Raw genomic sequence first — 19,522 nt, 5'->3', positions numbered from 1 at the left:
AGTTCTCTGTCTTATCTAGATCATTTGCAATTGAATGGAATAGATCCCTTTTGGACAAAGTGGATTCACCTGCTGCTGCAGTGACCACAGGTGTGATAACATCTAGAATTGGCATCTGGTGCGATCTCTCCGCTTCCACTCCAAAGAAAGTTACCTGTTTATTCCTATCATGCATTGGTTTTTGGGGTTTTCTTTGAGTAATGATGATCTCTTTAGTAGTCTGTTGGCGCCCTCTCCTGGAGGAATAGTTTGCTTGCTCTTGGACATTCTAAAAGAGAGGTCATGATAGACATTGAGCTTCTGAGCTCAATTGGGGACAGTCATGGGTGATGAATGTTTGCAACCTACTGCGAAGCCTCATACCGCAATATAAGGAACGTCAAATACTAAGAAAGGGCGGCCTATGAAAGAATTACTACTTTCAATAAGTACACTTAAACGGCTAATTGGGAATAGAAAAACTGTAAAAAGCCCTCTGAGAAAGCCCCCCTCTAACCTTTGATAGTAAGCTTTTCTGTAGTCTGCCTGTTGATGTATTTTCCGTTTGAACTGTGCACAACATGAAGAGACGGAACACTGGCGGCTTGTCACAATGCCCCCCGATGACATCACAATAGCGCTGCTGCCTAGAAAACAAGCTGCGCAGAAGAAGTTGTTCTTTGGGTGGGAGGGTGGGCTAGTGGAAGGAGGGGGCAATCTCTTTTTTTCCCGGGTGGTAGGGGGATGACAGGAGAAGGGAAGCGGGTGGTGAGAAAGGTACAGAGGGCAGGGTTTGGGGGCTGGGAAGGAAAGGGAAAAGATTAGGGTTTGGGGATGATGAAAGGGCTTTCTACGGGTAAGGATGGCAAAGGGTGGCAGTGACGGAAAGTCAGGCAACCTGTCCTGTCCGTCTTTTTGTATCGTGAATTGGAAAGACTGCAAGGGGGAGGGGAGTTGCTTGCGCCCTAAAGGAGGAGTTATTCAGATTCATTGCAGTGGGCGGCGGCTGCAAAACGCACCATTCTTCTTGTTTTGGCTCTGCAAAGCAGCCTTTTCAAGGGTTGGCTTGGGTGACAAAATGTCTTGTGTAGGCGTGGGTTTGTCTCCCTCTCGCTCTCTCTCCCTAAGATGTGTCCGGCATAGGCCAGGGTGCCACTCGAGGCCCAAACCAATTCTGGTTATCGCTTCTCGGCCTTTTGGCTAAGATCAAGTGTAGTATCTGTTCTTATCAGTTTAATATCTGATACGTCCCCTATCTGGGGACCATATATTAAATGGATTTTTAGAACAGGGAGATGGAAAAAGAGCTTGCTCTGTCCACTCCACGCATTGACCTGGTATTGCAGTACCTCCAGGAACGGTGCACCCCTTCTTAACCCAGTTTCCAAAAGCAGAACTCAATTCACCTGATTCATATTAGCCCGATTTAATGAATTGGAAGAAAGCATACGTCTTCATATGCACCTCAATTTGGCCCATTCACTTTTCACACTTCCTCCTTTTGTTTTTTATCTTTCACACTTTTGACTTTCTTTATTCATCCAAATAGCAAACTCATCACCACTCAACCTGACCAACTCGGCTATGTCCCCGTGCTGCAGTTCTCTGTCTTATCTAGATCATTTGCAATTGAATGGAATAGATCCCTTTTGGACAAAGTGGATTCACCTGCTGCTGCAGTGACCACAGGTGTGATAACATCTAGAATTGGCATCTGGTGCGATCTCTCCGCTTCCACTCCAAAGAAAGTTACCTGTTTATTCCTATCATGCATTGGTTTTTGGGGTTTTCTTTGAGTAATGATGATCTCTTTAGTAGTCTGTTGGCGCCCTCTCCTGGAGGAATAGTTTGCTTGCTCTTGGACATTCTAAAAGAGAGGTCATGATAGACATTGAGCTTCTGAGCTCAATTGGGGACAGTCATGGGTGATGAATGTTTGCAACCTACTGCGAAGCCTCATACCGCAATATAAGGAACGTCAAATACTAAGAAAGGGCGGCCTATGAAAGAATTACTACTTTCAATAAGTACACTTAAACGGCTAATTGGGAATAGAAAAACTGTAAAAAGCCCTCTGAGAAAGCCCCCCTCTAACCTTTGATAGTAAGCTTTTCTGTAGTCTGCCTGTTGATGTATTTTCCGTTTGAACTGTGCACAACATGAAGAGACGGAACACTGGCGGCTTGTCACAATGCCCCCCGATGACATCACAATAGCGCTGCTGCCTAGAAAACAAGCTGCGCAGAAGAAGTTGTTCTTTGGGTGGGAGGGTGGGCTAGTGGAAGGAGGGGGCAATCTCTTTTTTTCCCGGGTGGTAGGGGGATGACAGGAGAAGGGAAGCGGGTGGTGAGAAAGGTACAGAGGGCAGGGTTTGGGGGCTGGGAAGGAAAGGGAAAAGATTAGGGTTTGGGGATGATGAAAGGGCTTTCTACGGGTAAGGATGGCAAAGGGTGGCAGTGACGGAAAGTCAGGCAACCTGTCCTGTCCGTCTTTTTGTATCGTGAATTGGAAAGACTGCAAGGGGGAGGGGAGTTGCTTGCGCCCTAAAGGAGGAGTTATTCAGATTCATTGCAGTGGGCGGCGGCTGCAAAACGCACCATTCTTCTTGTTTTGGCTCTGCAAAGCAGCCTTTTCAAGGGTTGGCTTGGGTGACAAAATGTCTTGTGTAGGCGTGGGTTTGTCTCCCTCTCGCTCTCTCTCCCTAAGATGTGTCCGGCATAGGCCAGGGTGCCACTCGAGGCCCAAACCAATTCTGGTTATCGCTTCTCGGCCTTTTGGCTAAGATCAAGTGTAGTATCTGTTCTTATCAGTTTAATATCTGATACGTCCCCTATCTGGGGACCATATATTAAATGGATTTTTAGAACAGGGAGATGGAAAAAGAGCTTGCTCTGTCCACTCCACGCATTGACCTGGTATTGCAGTACCTCCAGGAACGGTGCACCCCTTCTTAACCCAGTTTCCAAAAGCAGAACTCAATTCACCTGATTCATATTAGCCCGATTTAATGAATTGGAAGAAAGCATACGTCTTCATATGCACCTCAATTTGGCCCATTCACTTTTCACACTTCCTCCTTTTGTTTTTTATCTTTCACACTTTTGACTTTCTTTATTCATCCAAATAGCAAACTCATCACCACTCAACCTGACCAACTCGGCTATGTCCCCGTGCTGCAGTTCTCTGTCTTATCTAGATCATTTGCAATTGAATGGAATAGATCCCTTTTGGACAAAGTGGATTCACCTGCTGCTGCAGTGACCACAGGTGTGATAACATCTAGAATTGGCATCTGGTGCGATCTCTCCGCTTCCACTCCAAAGAAAGTTACCTGTTTATTCCTATCATGCATTGGTTTTTGGGGTTTTCTTTGAGTAATGATGATCTCTTTAGTAGTCTGTTGGCGCCCTCTCCTGGAGGAATAGTTTGCTTGCTCTTGGACATTCTAAAAGAGAGGTCATGATAGACATTGAGCTTCTGAGCTCAATTGGGGACAGTCATGGGTGATGAATGTTTGCAACCTACTGCGAAGCCTCATACCGCAATATAAGGAACGTCAAATACTAAGAAAGGGCGGCCTATGAAAGAATTACTACTTTCAATAAGTACACTTAAACGGCTAATTGGGAATAGAAAAACTGTAAAAAGCCCTCTGAGAAAGCCCCCCTCTAACCTTTGATAGTAAGCTTTTCTGTAGTCTGCCTGTTGATGTATTTTCCGTTTGAACTGTGCACAACATGAAGAGACGGAACACTGGCGGCTTGTCACAATGCCCCCCGATGACATCACAATAGCGCTGCTGCCTAGAAAACAAGCTGCGCAGAAGAAGTTGTTCTTTGGGTGGGAGGGTGGGCTAGTGGAAGGAGGGGGCAATCTCTTTTTTTCCCGGGTGGTAGGGGGATGACAGGAGAAGGGAAGCGGGTGGTGAGAAAGGTACAGAGGGCAGGGTTTGGGGGCTGGGAAGGAAAGGGAAAAGATTAGGGTTTGGGGATGATGAAAGGGCTTTCTACGGGTAAGGATGGCAAAGGGTGGCAGTGACGGAAAGTCAGGCAACCTGTCCTGTCCGTCTTTTTGTATCGTGAATTGGAAAGACTGCAAGGGGGAGGGGAGTTGCTTGCGCCCTAAAGGAGGAGTTATTCAGATTCATTGCAGTGGGCGGCGGCTGCAAAACGCACCATTCTTCTTGTTTTGGCTCTGCAAAGCAGCCTTTTCAAGGGTTGGCTTGGGTGACAAAATGTCTTGTGTAGGCGTGGGTTTGTCTCCCTCTCGCTCTCTCTCCCTAAGATGTGTCCGGCATAGGCCAGGGTGCCACTCGAGGCCCAAACCAATTCTGGTTATCGCTTCTCGGCCTTTTGGCTAAGATCAAGTGTAGTATCTGTTCTTATCAGTTTAATATCTGATACGTCCCCTATCTGGGGACCATATATTAAATGGATTTTTAGAACAGGGAGATGGAAAAAGAGCTTGCTCTGTCCACTCCACGCATTGACCTGGTATTGCAGTACCTCCAGGAACGGTGCACCCCTTCTTAACCCAGTTTCCAAAAGCAGAACTCAATTCACCTGATTCATATTAGCCCGATTTAATGAATTGGAAGAAAGCATACGTCTTCATATGCACCTCAATTTGGCCCATTCACTTTTCACACTTCCTCCTTTTGTTTTTTATCTTTCACACTTTTGACTTTCTTTATTCATCCAAATAGCAAACTCATCACCACTCAACCTGACCAACTCGGCTATGTCCCCGTGCTGCAGTTCTCTGTCTTATCTAGATCATTTGCAATTGAATGGAATAGATCCCTTTTGGACAAAGTGGATTCACCTGCTGCTGCAGTGACCACAGGTGTGATAACATCTAGAATTGGCATCTGGTGCGATCTCTCCGCTTCCACTCCAAAGAAAGTTACCTGTTTATTCCTATCATGCATTGGTTTTTGGGGTTTTCTTTGAGTAATGATGATCTCTTTAGTAGTCTGTTGGCGCCCTCTCCTGGAGGAATAGTTTGCTTGCTCTTGGACATTCTAAAAGAGAGGTCATGATAGACATTGAGCTTCTGAGCTCAATTGGGGACAGTCATGGGTGATGAATGTTTGCAACCTACTGCGAAGCCTCATACCGCAATATAAGGAACGTCAAATACTAAGAAAGGGCGGCCTATGAAAGAATTACTACTTTCAATAAGTACACTTAAACGGCTAATTGGGAATAGAAAAACTGTAAAAAGCCCTCTGAGAAAGCCCCCCTCTAACCTTTGATAGTAAGCTTTTCTGTAGTCTGCCTGTTGATGTATTTTCCGTTTGAACTGTGCACAACATGAAGAGACGGAACACTGGCGGCTTGTCACAATGCCCCCCGATGACATCACAATAGCGCTGCTGCCTAGAAAACAAGCTGCGCAGAAGAAGTTGTTCTTTGGGTGGGAGGGTGGGCTAGTGGAAGGAGGGGGCAATCTCTTTTTTTCCCGGGTGGTAGGGGGATGACAGGAGAAGGGAAGCGGGTGGTGAGAAAGGTACAGAGGGCAGGGTTTGGGGGCTGGGAAGGAAAGGGAAAAGATTAGGGTTTGGGGATGATGAAAGGGCTTTCTACGGGTAAGGATGGCAAAGGGTGGCAGTGACGGAAAGTCAGGCAACCTGTCCTGTCCGTCTTTTTGTATCGTGAATTGGAAAGACTGCAAGGGGGAGGGGAGTTGCTTGCGCCCTAAAGGAGGAGTTATTCAGATTCATTGCAGTGGGCGGCGGCTGCAAAACGCACCATTCTTCTTGTTTTGGCTCTGCAAAGCAGCCTTTTCAAGGGTTGGCTTGGGTGACAAAATGTCTTGTGTAGGCGTGGGTTTGTCTCCCTCTCGCTCTCTCTCCCTAAGATGTGTCCGGCATAGGCCAGGGTGCCACTCGAGGCCCAAACCAATTCTGGTTATCGCTTCTCGGCCTTTTGGCTAAGATCAAGTGTAGTATCTGTTCTTATCAGTTTAATATCTGATACGTCCCCTATCTGGGGACCATATATTAAATGGATTTTTAGAACAGGGAGATGGAAAAAGAGCTTGCTCTGTCCACTCCACGCATTGACCTGGTATTGCAGTACCTCCAGGAACGGTGCACCCCTTCTTAACCCAGTTTCCAAAAGCAGAACTCAATTCACCTGATTCATATTAGCCCGATTTAATGAATTGGAAGAAAGCATACGTCTTCATATGCACCTCAATTTGGCCCATTCACTTTTCACACTTCCTCCTTTTGTTTTTTATCTTTCACACTTTTGACTTTCTTTATTCATCCAAATAGCAAACTCATCACCACTCAACCTGACCAACTCGGCTATGTCCCCGTGCTGCAGTTCTCTGTCTTATCTAGATCATTTGCAATTGAATGGAATAGATCCCTTTTGGACAAAGTGGATTCACCTGCTGCTGCAGTGACCACAGGTGTGATAACATCTAGAATTGGCATCTGGTGCGATCTCTCCGCTTCCACTCCAAAGAAAGTTACCTGTTTATTCCTATCATGCATTGGTTTTTGGGGTTTTCTTTGAGTAATGATGATCTCTTTAGTAGTCTGTTGGCGCCCTCTCCTGGAGGAATAGTTTGCTTGCTCTTGGACATTCTAAAAGAGAGGTCATGATAGACATTGAGCTTCTGAGCTCAATTGGGGACAGTCATGGGTGATGAATGTTTGCAACCTACTGCGAAGCCTCATACCGCAATATAAGGAACGTCAAATACTAAGAAAGGGCGGCCTATGAAAGAATTACTACTTTCAATAAGTACACTTAAACGGCTAATTGGGAATAGAAAAACTGTAAAAAGCCCTCTGAGAAAGCCCCCCTCTAACCTTTGATAGTAAGCTTTTCTGTAGTCTGCCTGTTGATGTATTTTCCGTTTGAACTGTGCACAACATGAAGAGACGGAACACTGGCGGCTTGTCACAATGCCCCCCGATGACATCACAATAGCGCTGCTGCCTAGAAAACAAGCTGCGCAGAAGAAGTTGTTCTTTGGGTGGGAGGGTGGGCTAGTGGAAGGAGGGGGCAATCTCTTTTTTTCCCGGGTGGTAGGGGGATGACAGGAGAAGGGAAGCGGGTGGTGAGAAAGGTACAGAGGGCAGGGTTTGGGGGCTGGGAAGGAAAGGGAAAAGATTAGGGTTTGGGGATGATGAAAGGGCTTTCTACGGGTAAGGATGGCAAAGGGTGGCAGTGACGGAAAGTCAGGCAACCTGTCCTGTCCGTCTTTTTGTATCGTGAATTGGAAAGACTGCAAGGGGGAGGGGAGTTGCTTGCGCCCTAAAGGAGGAGTTATTCAGATTCATTGCAGTGGGCGGCGGCTGCAAAACGCACCATTCTTCTTGTTTTGGCTCTGCAAAGCAGCCTTTTCAAGGGTTGGCTTGGGTGACAAAATGTCTTGTGTAGGCGTGGGTTTGTCTCCCTCTCGCTCTCTCTCCCTAAGATGTGTCCGGCATAGGCCAGGGTGCCACTCGAGGCCCAAACCAATTCTGGTTATCGCTTCTCGGCCTTTTGGCTAAGATCAAGTGTAGTATCTGTTCTTATCAGTTTAATATCTGATACGTCCCCTGTCTGGGGACCATATATTAAATGGATTTTTAGAACAGGGAGATGGAAAAAGAGCTTGCTCTGTCCACTCCACGCATTGACCTGGTATTGCAGTACCTCCAGGAACGGTGCACCCCTTCTTAACCCAGTTTCCAAAAGCAGAACTCAATTCACCTGATTCATATTAGCCCGATTTAATGAATTGGAAGAAAGCATACGTCTTCATATGCACCTCAATTTGGCCCATTCACTTTTCACACTTCCTCCTTTTGTTTTTTATCTTTCACACTTTTGACTTTCTTTATTCATCCAAATAGCAAACTCATCACCACTCAACCTGACCAACTCGGCTATGTCCCCGTGCTGCAGTTCTCTGTCTTATCTAGATCATTTGCAATTGAATGGAATAGATCCCTTTTGGACAAAGTGGATTCACCTGCTGCTGCAGTGACCACAGGTGTGATAACATCTAGAATTGGCATCTGGTGCGATCTCTCCGCTTCCACTCCAAAGAAAGTTACCTGTTTATTCCTATCATGCATTGGTTTTTGGGGTTTTCTTTGAGTAATGATGATCTCTTTAGTAGTCTGTTGGCGCCCTCTCCTGGAGGAATAGTTTGCTTGCTCTTGGACATTCTAAAAGAGAGGTCATGATAGACATTGAGCTTCTGAGCTCAATTGGGGACAGTCATGGGTGATGAATGTTTGCAACCTACTGCGAAGCCTCATACCGCAATATAAGGAACGTCAAATACTAAGAAAGGGCGGCCTATGAAAGAATTACTACTTTCAATAAGTACACTTAAACGGCTAATTGGGAATAGAAAAACTGTAAAAAGCCCTCTGAGAAAGCCCCCCTCTAACCTTTGATAGTAAGCTTTTCTGTAGTCTGCCTGTTGATGTATTTTCCGTTTGAACTGTGCACAACATGAAGAGACGGAACACTGGCGGCTTGTCACAATGCCCCCCGATGACATCACAATAGCGCTGCTGCCTAGAAAACAAGCTGCGCAGAAGAAGTTGTTCTTTGGGTGGGAGGGTGGGCTAGTGGAAGGAGGGGGCAATCTCTTTTTTTCCCGGGTGGTAGGGGGATGACAGGAGAAGGGAAGCGGGTGGTGAGAAAGGTACAGAGGGCAGGGTTTGGGGGCTGGGAAGGAAAGGGAAAAGATTAGGGTTTGGGGATGATGAAAGGGCTTTCTACGGGTAAGGATGGCAAAGGGTGGCAGTGACGGAAAGTCAGGCAACCTGTCCTGTCCGTCTTTTTGTATCGTGAATTGGAAAGACTGCAAGGGGGAGGGGAGTTGCTTGCGCCCTAAAGGAGGAGTTATTCAGATTCATTGCAGTGGGCGGCGGCTGCAAAACGCACCATTCTTCTTGTTTTGGCTCTGCAAAGCAGCCTTTTCAAGGGTTGGCTTGGGTGACAAAATGTCTTGTGTAGGCGTGGGTTTGTCTCCCTCTCGCTCTCTCTCCCTAAGATGTGTCCGGCATAGGCCAGGGTGCCACTCGAGGCCCAAACCAATTCTGGTTATCGCTTCTCGGCCTTTTGGCTAAGATCAAGTGTAGTATCTGTTCTTATCAGTTTAATATCTGATACGTCCCCTATCTGGGGACCATATATTAAATGGATTTTTAGAACAGGGAGATGGAAAAAGAGCTTGCTCTGTCCACTCCACGCATTGACCTGGTATTGCAGTACCTCCAGGAACGGTGCACCCCTTCTTAACCCAGTTTCCAAAAGCAGAACTCAATTCACCTGATTCATATTAGCCCGATTTAATGAATTGGAAGAAAGCATACGTCTTCATATGCACCTCAATTTGGCCCATTCACTTTTCACACTTCCTCCTTTTGTTTTTTATCTTTCACACTTTTGACTTTCTTTATTCATCCAAATAGCAAACTCATCACCACTCAACCTGACCAACTCGGCTATGTCCCCGTGCTGCAGTTCTCTGTCTTATCTAGATCATTTGCAATTGAATGGAATAGATCCCTTTTGGACAAAGTGGATTCACCTGCTGCTGCAGTGACCACAGGTGTGATAACATCTAGAATTGGCATCTGGTGCGATCTCTCCGCTTCCACTCCAAAGAAAGTTACCTGTTTATTCCTATCATGCATTGGTTTTTGGGGTTTTCTTTGAGTAATGATGATCTCTTTAGTAGTCTGTTGGCGCCCTCTCCTGGAGGAATAGTTTGCTTGCTCTTGGACATTCTAAAAGAGAGGTCATGATAGACATTGAGCTTCTGAGCTCAATTGGGGACAGTCATGGGTGATGAATGTTTGCAACCTACTGCGAAGCCTCATACCGCAATATAAGGAACGTCAAATACTAAGAAAGGGCGGCCTATGAAAGAATTACTACTTTCAATAAGTACACTTAAACGGCTAATTGGGAATAGAAAAACTGTAAAAAGCCCTCTGAGAAAGCCCCCCTCTAACCTTTGATAGTAAGCTTTTCTGTAGTCTGCCTGTTGATGTATTTTCCGTTTGAACTGTGCACAACATGAAGAGACGGAACACTGGCGGCTTGTCACAATGCCCCCCGATGACATCACAATAGCGCTGCTGCCTAGAAAACAAGCTGCGCAGAAGAAGTTGTTCTTTGGGTGGGAGGGTGGGCTAGTGGAAGGAGGGGGCAATCTCTTTTTTTCCCGGGTGGTAGGGGGATGACAGGAGAAGGGAAGCGGGTGGTGAGAAAGGTACAGAGGGCAGGGTTTGGGGGCTGGGAAGGAAAGGGAAAAGATTAGGGTTTGGGGATGATGAAAGGGCTTTCTACGGGTAAGGATGGCAAAGGGTGGCAGTGACGGAAAGTCAGGCAACCTGTCCTGTCCGTCTTTTTGTATCGTGAATTGGAAAGACTGCAAGGGGGAGGGGAGTTGCTTGCGCCCTAAAGGAGGAGTTATTCAGATTCATTGCAGTGGGCGGCGGCTGCAAAACGCACCATTCTTCTTGTTTTGGCTCTGCAAAGCAGCCTTTTCAAGGGTTGGCTTGGGTGACAAAATGTCTTGTGTAGGCGTGGGTTTGTCTCCCTCTCGCTCTCTCTCCCTAAGATGTGTCCGGCATAGGCCAGGGTGCCACTCGAGGCCCAAACCAATTCTGGTTATCGCTTCTCGGCCTTTTGGCTAAGATCAAGTGTAGTATCTGTTCTTATCAGTTTAATATCTGATACGTCCCCTATCTGGGGACCATATATTAAATGGATTTTTAGAACAGGGAGATGGAAAAAGAGCTTGCTCTGTCCACTCCACGCATTGACCTGGTATTGCAGTACCTCCAGGAACGGTGCACCCCTTCTTAACCCAGTTTCCAAAAGCAGAACTCAATTCACCTGATTCATATTAGCCCGATTTAATGAATTGGAAGAAAGCATACGTCTTCATATGCACCTCAATTTGGCCCATTCACTTTTCACACTTCCTCCTTTTGTTTTTTATCTTTCACACTTTTGACTTTCTTTATTCATCCAAATAGCAAACTCATCACCACTCAACCTGACCAACTCGGCTATGTCCCCGTGCTGCAGTTCTCTGTCTTATCTAGATCATTTGCAATTGAATGGAATAGATCCCTTTTGGACAAAGTGGATTCACCTGCTGCTGCAGTGACCACAGGTGTGATAACATCTAGAATTGGCATCTGGTGCGATCTCTCCGCTTCCACTCCAAAGAAAGTTACCTGTTTATTCCTATCATGCATTGGTTTTTGGGGTTTTCTTTGAGTAATGATGATCTCTTTAGTAGTCTGTTGGCGCCCTCTCCTGGAGGAATAGTTTGCTTGCTCTTGGACATTCTAAAAGAGAGGTCATGATAGACATTGAGCTTCTGAGCTCAATTGGGGACAGTCATGGGTGATGAATGTTTGCAACCTACTGCGAAGCCTCATACCGCAATATAAGGAACGTCAAATACTAAGAAAGGGCGGCCTATGAAAGAATTACTACTTTCAATAAGTACACTTAAACGGCTAATTGGGAATAGAAAAACTGTAAAAAGCCCTCTGAGAAAGCCCCCCTCTAACCTTTGATAGTAAGCTTTTCTGTAGTCTGCCTGTTGATGTATTTTCCGTTTGAACTGTGCACAACATGAAGAGACGGAACACTGGCGGCTTGTCACAATGCCCCCCGATGACATCACAATAGCGCTGCTGCCTAGAAAACAAGCTGCGCAGAAGAAGTTGTTCTTTGGGTGGGAGGGTGGGCTAGTGGAAGGAGGGGGCAATCTCTTTTTTTCCCGGGTGGTAGGGGGATGACAGGAGAAGGGAAGCGGGTGGTGAGAAAGGTACAGAGGGCAGGGTTTGGGGGCTGGGAAGGAAAGGGAAAAGATTAGGGTTTGGGGATGATGAAAGGGCTTTCTACGGGTAAGGATGGCAAAGGGTGGCAGTGACGGAAAGTCAGGCAACCTGTCCTGTCCGTCTTTTTGTATCGTGAATTGGAAAGACTGCAAGGGGGAGGGGAGTTGCTTGCGCCCTAAAGGAGGAGTTATTCAGATTCATTGCAGTGGGCGGCGGCTGCAAAACGCACCATTCTTCTTGTTTTGGCTCTGCAAAGCAGCCTTTTCAAGGGTTGGCTTGGGTGACAAAATGTCTTGTGTAGGCGTGGGTTTGTCTCCCTCTCGCTCTCTCTCCCTAAGATGTGTCCGGCATAGGCCAGGGTGCCACTCGAGGCCCAAACCAATTCTGGTTATCGCTTCTCGGCCTTTTGGCTAAGATCAAGTGTAGTATCTGTTCTTATCAGTTTAATATCTGATACGTCCCCTATCTGGGGACCATATATTAAATGGATTTTTAGAACAGGGAGATGGAAAAAGAGCTTGCTCTGTCCACTCCACGCATTGACCTGGTATTGCAGTACCTCCAGGAACGGTGCACCCCTTCTTAACCCAGTTTCCAAAAGCAGAACTCAATTCACCTGATTCATATTAGCCCGATTTAATGAATTGGAAGAAAGCATACGTCTTCATATGCACCTCAATTTGGCCCATTCACTTTTCACACTTCCTCCTTTTGTTTTTTATCTTTCACACTTTTGACTTTCTTTATTCATCCAAATAGCAAACTCATCACCACTCAACCTGACCAACTCGGCTATGTCCCCGTGCTGCAGTTCTCTGTCTTATCTAGATCATTTGCAATTGAATGGAATAGATCCCTTTTGGACAAAGTGGATTCACCTGCTGCTGCAGTGACCACAGGTGTGATAACATCTAGAATTGGCATCTGGTGCGATCTCTCCGCTTCCACTCCAAAGAAAGTTACCTGTTTATTCCTATCATGCATTGGTTTTTGGGGTTTTCTTTGAGTAATGATGATCTCTTTAGTAGTCTGTTGGCGCCCTCTCCTGGAGGAATAGTTTGCTTGCTCTTGGACATTCTAAAAGAGAGGTCATGATAGACATTGAGCTTCTGAGCTCAATTGGGGACAGTCATGGGTGATGAATGTTTGCAACCTACTGCGAAGCCTCATACCGCAATATAAGGAACGTCAAATACTAAGAAAGGGCGGCCTATGAAAGAATTACTACTTTCAATAAGTACACTTAAACGGCTAATTGGGAATAGAAAAACTGTAAAAAGCCCTCTGAGAAAGCCCCCCTCTAACCTTTGATAGTAAGCTTTTCTGTAGTCTGCCTGTTGATGTATTTTCCGTTTGAACTGTGCACAACATGAAGAGACGGAACACTGGCGGCTTGTCACAATGCCCCCCGATGACATCACAATAGCGCTGCTGCCTAGAAAACAAGCTGCGCAGAAGAAGTTGTTCTTTGGGTGGGAGGGTGGGCTAGTGGAAGGAGGGGGCAATCTCTTTTTTTCCCGGGTGGTAGGGGGATGACAGGAGAAGGGAAGCGGGTGGTGAGAAAGGTACAGAGGGCAGGGTTTGGGGGCTGGGAAGGAAAGGGAAAAGATTAGGGTTTGGGGATGATGAAAGGGCTTTCTACGGGTAAGGATGGCAAAGGGTGGCAGTGACGGAAAGTCAGGCAACCTGTCCTGTCCGTCTTTTTGTATCGTGAATTGGAAAGACTGCAAGGGGGAGGGGAGTTGCTTGCGCCCTAAAGGAGGAGTTATTCAGATTCATTGCAGTGGGCGGCGGCTGCAAAACGCACCATTCTTCTTGTTTTGGCTCTGCAAAGCAGCCTTTTCAAGGGTTGGCTTGGGTGACAAAATGTCTTGTGTAGGCGTGGGTTTGTCTCCCTCTCGCTCTCTCTCCCTAAGATGTGTCCGGCATAGGCCAGGGTGCCACTCGAGGCCCAAACCAATTCTGGTTATCGCTTCTCGGCCTTTTGGCTAAGATCAAGTGTAGTATCTGTTCTTATCAGTTTAATATCTGATACGTCCCCTATCTGGGGACCATATATTAAATGGATTTTTAGAACAGGGAGATGGAAAAAGAGCTTGCTCTGTCCACTCCACGCATTGACCTGGTATTGCAGTACCTCCAGGAACGGTGCACCCCTTCTTAACCCAGTTTCCAAAAGCAGAACTCAATTCACCTGATTCATATTAGCCCGATTTAATGAATTGGAAGAAAGCATACGTCTTCATATGCACCTCAATTTGGCCCATTCACTTTTCACACTTCCTCCTTTTGTTTTTTATCTTTCACACTTTTGACTTTCTTTATTCATCCAAATAGCAAACTCATCACCACTCAACCTGACCAACTCGGCTATGTCCCCGTGCTGCAGTTCTCTGTCTTATCTAGATCATTTGCAATTGAATGGAATAGATCCCTTTTGGACAAAGTGGATTCACCTGCTGCTGCAGTGACCACAGGTGTGATAACATCTAGAATTGGCATCTGGTGCGATCTCTCCGCTTCCACTCCAAAGAAAGTTACCTGTTTATTCCTATCATGCATTGGTTTTTGGGGTTTTCTTTGAGTAATGATGATCTCTTTAGTAGTCTGTTGGCGCCCTCTCCTGGAGGAATAGTTTGCTTGCTCTTGGACATTCTAAAAGAGAGGTCATGATAGACATTGAGCTTCTGAGCTCAATTGGGGACAGTCATGGGTGATGAATGTTTGCAACCTACTGCGAAGCCTCATACCGCAATATAAGGAACGTCAAATACTAAGAAAGGGCGGCCTATGAAAGAATTACTACTTTCAATAAGTACACTTAAACGGCTAATTGGGAATAGAAAAACTGTAAAAAGCCCTCTGAGAAAGCCCCCCTCTAACCTTTGATAGTAAGCTTTTCTGTAGTCTGCCTGTTGATGTATTTTCCGTTTGAACTGTGCACAACATGAAGAGACGGAACACTGGCGGCTTGTCACAATGCCCCCCGATGACATCACAATAGCGCTGCTGCCTAGAAAACAAGCTGCGCAGAAGAAGTTGTTCTTTGGGTGGGAGGGTGGGCTAGTGGAAGGAGGGGGCAATCTCTTTTTTTCCCGGGTGGTAGGGGGATGACAGGAGAAGGGAAGCGGGTGGTGAGAAAGGTACAGAGGGCAGGGTTTGGGGGCTGGGAAGGAAAGGGAAAAGATTAGGGTTTGGGGATGATGAAAGGGCTTTCTACGGGTAAGGATGGCAAAGGGTGGCAGTGACGGAAAGTCAGGCAACCTGTCCTGTCCGTCTTTTTGTATCGTGAATTGGAAAGACTGCAAGGGGGAGGGGAGTTGCTTGCGCCCTAAAGGAGGAGTTATTCAGATTCATTGCAGTGGGCGGCGGCTGCAAAACGCACCATTCTTCTTGTTTTGGCTCTGCAAAGCAGCCTTTTCAAGGGTTGGCTTGGGTGACAAAATGTCTTGTGTAGGCGTGGGTTTGTCTCCCTCTCGCTCTCTCTCCCTAAGATGTGTCCGGCATAGGCCAGGGTGCCACTCGAGGCCCAAACCAATTCTGGTTATCGCTTCTCGGCCTTTTGGCTAAGATCAAGTGTAGTATCTGTTCTTATCAGTTTAATATCTGATACGTCCCCTATCTGGGGACCATATATTAAATGGATTTTTAGAACAGGGAGATGGAAAAAGAGCTTGCTCTGTCCACTCCACGCATTGACCTGGTATTGCAGTACCTCCAGGAACGGTGCACCCCTTCTTAACCCAGTTTCCAAAAGCAGAACTCAATTCACCTGATTCATATTAGCCCGATTTAATGAATTGGAAGAAAGCATACGTCTTCATATGCACCTCAATTTGGCCCATTCACTTTTCACACTTCCTCCTTTTGTTTTTTATCTTTCACACTTTTGACTTTCTTTATTCATCCAAATAGCAAACTCATCACCACTCAACCTGACCAACTCGGCTATGTCCCCGTGCTGCAGTTCTCTGTCTTATCTAGATCATTTGCAATTGAATGGAATAGATCCCTTTTGGACAAAGTGGATTCACCTGCTGCTGCAGTGACCACAGGTGTGATAACATCTAGAATTGGCATCTGGTGCGATCTCTCCGCTTCCACTCCAAAGAAAGTTACCTGTTTATTCCTATCATGCATTGGTTTTTGGGGTTTTCTTTGAGTAATGATGATCTCTTTAGTAGTCTGTTGGCGCCCTCTCCTGGAGGAATAGTTTGCTTGCTCTTGGACATTCTAAAAGAGAGGTCATGATAGACATTGAGCTTCTGAGCTCAATTGGGGACAGTCATGGGTGATGAATGTTTGCAACCTACTGCGAAGCCTCATACCGCAATATAAGGAACGTCAAATACTAAGAAAGGGCGGCCTATGAAAGAATTACTACTTTCAATAAGTACACTTAAACGGCTAATTGGGAATAGAAAAACTGTAAAAAGCCCTCTGAGAAAGCCCCCCTCTAACCTTTGATAGTAACGCTTTTCTGTAGTCTGCCTGTTGATGTATTTTCCGTTTGAACTGTGCACAACATGAAGAGACGGAACACTGGCGGCTTGTCCACAATGCCCCCCGATGACATCACAATAGCGCTGCTGCCTAGAAAACAAGCTGCGCAGAAGAAGTTGTTCTTTGGGTGGGAGGGTGGGCTAGTGGAAGGAGGGGGCAATCTCTTTTTTTCCCGGGTGGTAGGGGGATGACAGGAGAAGGGAAGCGGGTGGTGAGAAAGGTACAGAGGGCAGGGTTTGGGGGCTGGGAAGGAAAGGGAAAAGATTAGGGTTTGGGGATGATGAAAGGGCTTTCTACGGGTAAGGATGGCAAAGGGTGGCAGTGACGGAAAGTCAGGCAACCTGTCCTGTCCGTCTTTTTGTATCGTGAATTGGAAAGACTGCAAGGGGGAGGGGAGTTGCCTTGCGCCCTAAAGGAGGAGTTATTCAGATTCATTGCAGTGGGGCGCGGCTGCAAAACGCACCATTCTTCTTGTTTTGGCTCTGCAAAGCAGCCTTTTTCAAGGGTTGGCTTGGGTGACAAAATGTCTTGTGTAGGCGTGGGTTTGTCTCCTCTCGCTCTCTCTCCCTAAGATGTGTCCGGCATAGGCCAGGGTGCCACTCGAGGCCCAAACCAATTCTGGTTATCGCTTCTCGGCCTTTTGGCTAAGATCAAGTGTAGTATCTGTTCTTATCAGTTTAATATCTGATACGTCCCCTATCTGGGGACCATATATTAAATGGATTTTTAGAACAGGGAGATGGAAAAAGAGCTTGCTCTGTCCACTCCACGCATTGACCTGTATTGCAGTACCTCCAGGAACGGTGCACCCCCTTCTTAACCCAGTTTCCAAAAGCAGAACTCAATTCACCTGATTCATATTAGCCCGATTAATGAATTGGAAGATAGCATACGTCTTCATATGCACCTCAATTTGGCCCATTCACTTTTCACACTTCCTCCTTTTGTTTTTTATCTTGCACACTTTTGACTTTCTTTATTCATCCAAATAGCAAACTCATCACCACTCAACCTGACCAACTCGGCTATGTCCCCGTGCTGCAGTTCTCTGTCTTATCTAGATCATTTGCAATTGAATGGAATAGATCCCTTTTGGACAAAGTGGATTCACCTGCTGCTGCAGTGACCACAGGTGTGATAACATCCTAGAATTGGCATCTGGTGCGATCTCTCCGCTTCCACTCCAAAGAAAGTTACCTGTTTATTCCTATCATGCATTGGTTTTTGGGGTTTTCTTGAGTAATGATGATCTCTTTAGTAGTCTGTTGGCGCCCTCTCCTGGAGGAATAGTTTGCTTGCTCTTGGACATTCTAAAAGAGAGGTCATGATAGACATTGAGCTTCTGAGCTCAATTGGGGACAGTCATGGGTGATGAATGTTTGCAACCTACTGCGAAGCCTCATACCGCAATATAAGGAACGTCAAATACTAAGAAAGGGCGGCCTATGAAAGAATTACTACTTTCAATAAGTACACTTAAACGGCTAATTGGGAATAGAAAAACTGTAAAAAGCCCTCTGAGAAAGCCCCCCTCTAACCTTTGATAGTATGCTTTTCTGTAGTCTGCCTGTTGATGTATTTTCCGTTTGAACTGTGCACAACATGAAGAGACGGAACACTGGCGGCTTGTCACAATGCCCCCCGATGACATCACAATAGCGCTGCTGCCTAGAAAACAAGCTGCGCAGAAGAAGTTGTTCTTTGGGTGGGAGGGTGGGCTAGTGGAAGGAGGGGGCAATCTCTTTTTTTCCCGGGTGGTAGGGGGATGACAGGAGAAGGGAAGCGGGTGGTGAGAAAGGTACAGAGGGCAGGGTTTGGGGGCTGGGAAGGAAAGGGAAAAGATTAGGGTTTGGGGATGATGAAAGGGCTTTCTACGGGTAAGGATGGCAAAGGGTGGCAGTGACGGAAAGTCAGGCAACCTGTCCTGTCCGTCTTTTTGTATCGTGAATTGGAAAGACTGCAAGGGGGAGGGGAGTTGCTTGCGCCCTAAAGGAGGAGTTATTCAGATTCATTGCAGTGGGCGGCGGCTGCAAAACGCACCATTCTTCTTGTTTTGGCTCTGCAAAGCAGCCTTTTCAAGGGTTGGCTTGGGTGACAAAATGTCTTGTGTAGGCGTGGGTTTGTCTCCCTCTCGCTCTCTCTCCCTAAGATGTGTCCGGCATAGGCCAGGGTGCCACTCGAGGCCCAAACCAATTCTGGTTATCGCTTCTCGGCCTTTTGGCTAAGATCAAGTGTAGTATCTGTTCTTATCAGTTTAATATCTGATACGTCCCCTATCTGGGGACCATATATTAAATGGATTTTTAGAACAGGGAGATGGAAAAAGAGCTTGCTCTGTCCACTCCACGCATTGACCTGGTATTGCAGTACCTCCAGGAACGGTGCACCCCTTCTTAACCCAGTTTCCAAAAGCAGAACTCAATTCACCTGATTCATATTAGCCCGATTTAATGAATTGGAAGAAAGCATACGTCTTCATATGCACCTCAATTTGGCCCATTCACTTTTCACACTTCCTCCTTTTGTTTTTTATCTTTCACACTTTTGACTTTCTTTATTCATCCAAATAGCAAACTCATCACCACTCAACCTGACCAACTCGGCTATGTCCCCGTGCTGCAGTTCTCTGTCTTATCTAGATCATTTGCAATTGAATGGAATAGATCCCTTTTGGACAAAGTGGATTCACCTGCTGCTGCAGTGACCACAGGTGTGATAACATCTAGAATTGGCATCTGGTGCGATCTCTCCGCTTCCACTCCAAAGAAAGTTACCTGTTTATTCCTATCATGCATTGGTTTTTGGGGTTTTCTTTGAGTAATGATGATCTCTTTAGTAGTCTGTTGGCGCCCTCTCCTGGAGGAATAGTTTGCTTGCTCTTGGACATTCTAAAAGAGAGGTCATGATAGACATTGAGCTTCTGAGCTCAATTGGGGACAGTCATGGGTGATGAATGTTTGCAACCTACTGCGAAGCCTCATACCGCAATATAAGGAACGTCAAATACTAAGAAAGGGCGGCCTATGAAAGAATTACTACTTTCAATAAGTACACTTAAACGGCTAATTGGGAATAGAAAAACTGTAAAAAGCCCTCTGAGAAAGCCCCCCTCTAACCTTTGATAGTAAGCTTTTCTGTAGTCTGCCTGTTGATGTATTTTCCGTTTGAACTGTGCACAACATGAAGAGACGGAACACTGGCGGC

The 19,522-nt window shown here is 46.2% G+C and overlaps 12 non-coding genes across 12 annotated transcripts; all 12 read left to right on the top strand.

Moving 5' to 3' along the window:
• Positions 1-1,159: 1,159 nt before the first annotated feature.
• LOC142284476 (U2 spliceosomal RNA) lies at positions 1,160-1,350 on the top strand. The gene has a single exon (XR_012745981.1). It is a non-coding gene; the product is annotated as a U2 spliceosomal RNA (small nuclear RNA).
• A 1,387-nt stretch (positions 1,351-2,737) lies between these two features.
• LOC142284464 (U2 spliceosomal RNA) lies at positions 2,738-2,928 on the top strand. Its single transcript, XR_012745970.1, has one exon. It is a non-coding gene; the product is annotated as a U2 spliceosomal RNA (small nuclear RNA).
• Positions 2,929-4,315: 1,387 nt separating this feature from the next.
• On the top strand, positions 4,316-4,506 carry LOC142284453 (U2 spliceosomal RNA). Its single transcript, XR_012745959.1, has one exon. It is a non-coding gene; the product is annotated as a U2 spliceosomal RNA (small nuclear RNA).
• Positions 4,507-5,893: 1,387 nt separating this feature from the next.
• LOC142284441 (U2 spliceosomal RNA) lies at positions 5,894-6,084 on the top strand. Its single transcript, XR_012745948.1, has one exon. It is a non-coding gene; the product is annotated as a U2 spliceosomal RNA (small nuclear RNA).
• A 1,387-nt stretch (positions 6,085-7,471) lies between these two features.
• LOC142284479 (U2 spliceosomal RNA) lies at positions 7,472-7,662 on the top strand. Its single transcript, XR_012745984.1, has one exon. It is a non-coding gene; the product is annotated as a U2 spliceosomal RNA (small nuclear RNA).
• Positions 7,663-9,049: 1,387 nt separating this feature from the next.
• On the top strand, positions 9,050-9,240 carry LOC142284429 (U2 spliceosomal RNA). Its single transcript, XR_012745937.1, has one exon. It is a non-coding gene; the product is annotated as a U2 spliceosomal RNA (small nuclear RNA).
• Positions 9,241-10,627: 1,387 nt separating this feature from the next.
• LOC142284530 (U2 spliceosomal RNA) lies at positions 10,628-10,818 on the top strand. Its single transcript, XR_012746029.1, has one exon. It is a non-coding gene; the product is annotated as a U2 spliceosomal RNA (small nuclear RNA).
• A 1,387-nt stretch (positions 10,819-12,205) lies between these two features.
• Positions 12,206-12,396, top strand: LOC142284518 (U2 spliceosomal RNA). Its single transcript, XR_012746018.1, has one exon. It is a non-coding gene; the product is annotated as a U2 spliceosomal RNA (small nuclear RNA).
• A 1,387-nt stretch (positions 12,397-13,783) lies between these two features.
• On the top strand, positions 13,784-13,974 carry LOC142284507 (U2 spliceosomal RNA). Its single transcript, XR_012746006.1, has one exon. It is a non-coding gene; the product is annotated as a U2 spliceosomal RNA (small nuclear RNA).
• A 1,387-nt stretch (positions 13,975-15,361) lies between these two features.
• LOC142284495 (U2 spliceosomal RNA) lies at positions 15,362-15,552 on the top strand. Its single transcript, XR_012745995.1, has one exon. It is a non-coding gene; the product is annotated as a U2 spliceosomal RNA (small nuclear RNA).
• Positions 15,553-16,942: 1,390 nt separating this feature from the next.
• LOC142284480 (U2 spliceosomal RNA) lies at positions 16,943-17,132 on the top strand. The gene has a single exon (XR_012745985.1). It is a non-coding gene; the product is annotated as a U2 spliceosomal RNA (small nuclear RNA).
• A 1,387-nt stretch (positions 17,133-18,519) lies between these two features.
• LOC142284422 (U2 spliceosomal RNA) lies at positions 18,520-18,710 on the top strand. Its single transcript, XR_012745930.1, has one exon. It is a non-coding gene; the product is annotated as a U2 spliceosomal RNA (small nuclear RNA).
• The last annotated feature ends 812 nt before the right edge of the window (positions 18,711-19,522 follow it).

Source organism: Anomaloglossus baeobatrachus, unplaced genomic scaffold (assembly GCF_048569485.1).
Source record: "Anomaloglossus baeobatrachus isolate aAnoBae1 unplaced genomic scaffold, aAnoBae1.hap1 Scaffold_571, whole genome shotgun sequence".
Taxonomy (NCBI): domain Eukaryota; kingdom Metazoa; phylum Chordata; class Amphibia; order Anura; family Aromobatidae; genus Anomaloglossus; species Anomaloglossus baeobatrachus.
Note: the sequence above shows the minus strand (reverse complement) of the source record. Positions and strands in the feature narration are given on the sequence as shown.